This window comes from Dipteris shenzhenensis, unplaced genomic scaffold (genome assembly GCF_047967505.1).
Source record: "Dipteris shenzhenensis isolate YYH24624 ecotype China unplaced genomic scaffold, Dip_SZ_1.0 scaf0442, whole genome shotgun sequence".
Lineage (NCBI taxonomy): Eukaryota > Viridiplantae > Streptophyta > Polypodiopsida > Gleicheniales > Dipteridaceae > Dipteris > Dipteris shenzhenensis.
In genome coordinates this window covers 63603-68813 of record NW_028239748.1, presented here as the reverse complement: position 1 = coordinate 68813, position 5211 = coordinate 63603, and positions in this window count along the sequence as shown.

The window sequence follows — 5211 nt, the reverse complement described above, 5'->3', positions numbered from 1 at the left end:
AAGATAGAGACGAATCTCCCGTTTCGCGAGGAGATAAGTTCAACCCCGTCAGTAGTCCTCTTAGATCCGAAATAGAGTCAAGAAATCTATCTGAATGAGTTAGTGGTGGTATCGCAGATTCATCCAGATCAGATGGAGTCGATTCGGTTGTTGCGAGTATATGATCAATAGTTTCCCTTTCCGTTCGTTGCGAGGAATTGGGTAACAACGAATCAGACACTTGGGATTGAATAGATGAAGTGATATTTTTTGTATCTAAGGATCCTATTTCAAGAGATGGGATGACTTCATCACCGGAGCCCGTATACGAATTCTCTAAGATGTCAGAGTAACTACTGCTGTATCCTCCAACCAACGAATCCCTTCTTCTGATTATTGAGATAAAATCCCTTCCGGCACAGTTCAATACGGGTAAATGCGAGTAATCTATAAAGTTTGGTGTATCTACTTCATCGGAAATGGATCCCGAAATACTCCCAATATTCCTATTCGAACCTTTCCCATAATTCAAATTATCCAGAAACAGATCCCAATCCTGCCTTCCCGTAGCGGAATAAGCACCATTCGGGAGTTTTGTTCCAATACATTCGATACAGGATGATTCAACAAGAAATGGATTAACTGCGGGTTTTAGGAAGATTGAGGAGCCTACCGATTCTTCATCCATTAACAATCCGGACTCGATGAAGAAACTATCTTTTCTACCGAAGATTCTCTTGAGAAAGGATATCTTCTCATCGAGGTTGAGTGAACTCAGAAGGAAATCAAGCAGTGGATAATCTATATTGTTCAATTTATAGACAAGATAATCAATCCCATCTGTCGAAGCTTCTTCACTAATATACTTGGGAATAATGATTCGGTAAATAGATGATATATTGGTAAATTCCTTGGGATACTTGTTGTTCCTCCCAGCCGTACTACGAATAGTGATACCAATATTATTTAGTGCTAATATCGACAGATCATAGATTGATCTACCTAAGTCGGATCTTATTTCTGCGAATACTCTCTTGGAAGGGGAAAAAGACAAGTCTCTGATTGTATCAAGCCACCTGTGCACATTTGACCGAACATCTGGATATTCATCAATTGGGGAAATAATACATTCATGCAACAAACGCTCTATGTTACCCCTCCATTCCAATAATCTCTATTCAATTGCAATTCTTGTTACACCAGTAGATCCCTCGCCCCCCTCCCGGCTACCCAATTGATAGTTGATTCTGGATAGATATTCACTAGCTAATGTACAGAAATAGTCACGCGAAAAGAGCGTGTATACTGAGTAGAGAGATATTAACCTATTTCGTTCATATACCCTAACTAGAGAGTATGTTGAAGATATGTTACCTCCCTCTCCCGATTCATCTGAAAAAGTAGGATTTTCACTTCCATCAGTTCTTTCTACAGGTACATCGAAAAGGATCTCTAAACGGTTTGAAATAATCTTATCAAGATCGAAGTATGCGCCATTTTGCATCTCTGATTCCTCGTCAAGTATTCCACCAAATGATAGATCTCCTCTCGATAGAAAGGCTTTCCTAGGTTCCTCGCTACTACTACCAATTCTTACCTTACTGGAAATCAAATTCGATTTTTTAACTCTTAAAAGAAATCCAGTCAGTCGGTTTCTTGATTCATTTATTAGTTGTGAATAGGCGTGTAGAATAGAAAATTCCCCCTCATTTCCGTGGGAATCTAACCCCAATAATTGGAAGAACCACTTACGATTCTAGGAAGAATCAATACATTTATTGGAATCATTTTCTGCTATTCCCGCTACAGAAGGGGAGAAAGGATCTCCCAACAATAAAGGAGAGTCGAGTGTAAAATGCCGACAATCTCTCTCTACTTTCCATAAATGAGATATTCTTCCGATACCGAAAGACACGGAATTCTTATATCATTCTTCTGCCAAATATGTCTTAATAGGAGTTCCATCGGCGGTGGGACCCATACCTAGTTCATGTATAGATGATTCTGTTGAAAAGCCGTGACTCACCGCCTCTGGAGAATCATCAGTGGATATTGCTCTTTCCTCCGGAGAGTAACTGCCTACAAAGCCATTTCCAGATCTTTTCATTGAATCATATTCTGGATTTCTCTCCTCACTTCAACTAGATAAACAAGTATCTTCGATAGGTATCTCCTTCCCAACCTTCTGATTTCTGGAATCAGACTCATCCCTTGAGTTGCTATGAAAAGCCTCCAATTCTCTAGATGTCTCTATTTGTGAGGAGACATACTTCGAGAAACCACAGGAAATTTCTAGTAATATACTTGGTACCTCAGTGAGTAATTGATTATCCGATAGATAATCAAGTTCGATAAATCTCTTTTCTAAGAGAGATCTCGTTAGATTCAATTCGCGCTCATCCTTATTCCATGGAGAAGGACTTTGGTGACAGGAATGCCACATATAAAAATCGGCGTAATCCCGGAATAGTGTCCAACTCCCCTCGTCAATGGAATTTAACCAATCTCTTATATCGCTATAGGATAGGGATACACCATCACGAGATGACATTGTATTCTTATGGGGTGGAAATAGAGACAAATTGGAGAGACCCTTCCGCTCGGAATAGAACGGTGATTCATCTCCCTGCCGATCTACTGAATCCCTGGATTCGAGTAACATTTTGTCCCAAAAGTCCGATATTACGGGAATGAAGGAATCGCTTCTTAATGTTGCTGTTTGTAGCCAATTAACCCTTTGCTTGTCATGGATTTTCCGGAGAAGTAACGAATCAGAATCATTTTAGTAACAGTCATCCTTACGAAGTATCACATTTATATAGAATTCAAAAAACTCATTTGAATCTTCTAGATTCTTATCCCCCAGTGATTTTTCAATCCTCTCAGTCACATCTCTGGATATATTCTTGATGGGGAGTGGATCCCTCATCAGCCGGACCCTCCATCCATCTGAAACCGAAGGATCCATCGCACTATATATGGGAACTTGCGGTTCTTCCCTCGTCGAAGTTGTGGAAATATTTCCGTTTGAATCCGAATAGTAAGAATTACGTGTCTTTCCCTTTCTATCCTTTTCAGCAGGTGAGCATCTTATTGATAGAGAAAGAGGATAGAAGGATTCAACAGAATTTGTTGCTGGTTTTTTTACTACTCCACCAGTTCTATTAATTAGTTTCGCTAGATCTATAGAACCTCCTTCGATCAAATTTCTCTCACCTGAACGATGCATAGGAATTGGTATTGTTAGTAACATCAGGATTCCCGGAGTCACGCTATTACCCCGCTTCATTGAATCGCGCAGATTCCGTAAAAAGATTGAACTCAGAATTCATAAGTCAAATAATTTGATGGAGGGTTCATAACTGGAGAATAGACCAATTAGAAATTCCCCTAGATCTTGATTTTTCAATGATTCAAATGAGTAGTGGAATCCATCGGTTTCTGCTAACTTCGGAACTTCAGAGAATAAATCTGGACTTCTTACTTTTTCTTCTCCCACTTCTCTTACCTCATGATCTCTCTTCACTTTATCTATATGTGGTAGATACTACCCACCTCTCACATTCCATTATATAGATAATATCGAAAGATTCAAGGCCCAATGGAGTGAGTACTTTCGATGTGGTGATTTGTGGGTGTATTCGTACCTACCTGAAGCTGTCTCGGGAATCTCGAATTGTTGAAGAAACCTATCTATGTCTTATCTATCTCCTCATCAACTTATTTTATTCCGAGTGATAAAGACGAGTTCTCCAACCTGATGGGCGAACGACGGGGATTGAACCCGCGCGTGATGGATCCACAATCCATTGCCTTGATCCACTTGGCTACGTCCGCCCCCTACTTTCCCTATTCAGCTTTCTTAACTGGGAGAGAACAAGATCTACTAGGGTCATTCATTCGATGCGCGTACGTATTATTCGTCTATATATTAATACAAGAAAAAATATGTTAGGTGAAAAATGTATTCTCAATCTATTCCAGTGGGTACGGGACTACAAGCGTTCCGCTAATCAGAATGAGAATATCTTTGATTCCCATTCTCTGTAATCCTAGAAGGGTGTTTCAAAGATTCCCCAGAATCCAAGATTGGAAACTGATAATTGTAAGATTATGGCGAGATATTACTATTATTTCTATTCATTCCATCGGACGAATCTCCATTAAATACCAAACCTTATGCGAGGTTTGGTATTTAGTGATGCTGCACGACCAGACAGGTATTATCCGTTTACAGAAGGAGCTTCAACAGAAGCTAAGTCTAGAGGGAAATTATGAGCGTTACGTTCATGCATAACTTCCATACCTAGGTTAGCACGGTTGATGATATCAGCCCAGGTGTTAATAACACGACCTTGGCTATCAACCACGGATTGGTTGAAGTTAAAACCATTCAAGTTGAATGCCATGGTGCTGATACCCAAGGCAGTAAACCAGATGCCTACTACGGGCCAAGCGGCTAAGAAGAAGTGCAGAGAGCGAGAATTGTTAAAGCTGGCATATTGGAAGATCAAACGGCCAAAATAACCGTGAGCAGCTACGATGTTGTAGGTCTCTTCCTCTTGACCGAACTTGTAACCTGCATTAGCAGACTCATTCTCAGTAGTTTCTCTGATCAAACTAGAAGTTACCAAAGAACCATGCATAGCACTGAATAGAGAGCCGCCGAATACGCCAGCTACACCCAACATGTGGAAGGGATGCATAAGGATGTTGTGCTCAGCCTGGAAAACGATCATGAAGTTGAAAGTACCAGAAATTCCTAGGGGCATACCGTCAGAGAAACTTCCTTGACCGATTGGGTAGATCAGGAACACAGCGGTAGCAGCTGCAACGGGAGCTGAGTACGCAACAGCAATCCAAGGACGCATGCCTAAACGGAAACTAAGTTCCCACTCACGACCCATGTAGCAAGCTACACCAAGTAGGAAGTGAAGAACGATCAGTTCGTAAGGACCACCATTGTATAGCCATTCATCAACGGAAGCTGCTTCCCAGATTGGGTAGAAGTGTAAACCGATAGCTGCAGAAGTAGGAATGATAGCACCGGAGATAATGTTGTTTCCGTATAGCAAAGAACCGGAGACAGGCTCACGAATACCATCGATATCTACAGGGGGAGCTGCGATGAAAGCAATGATGAATACAGAGGTTGCGGTTAATAAGGTGGGAATCATTAAGACACCGAACCATCCGATGTAAAGACGGTTTTCAGTGCTGGTGATCCAGTCG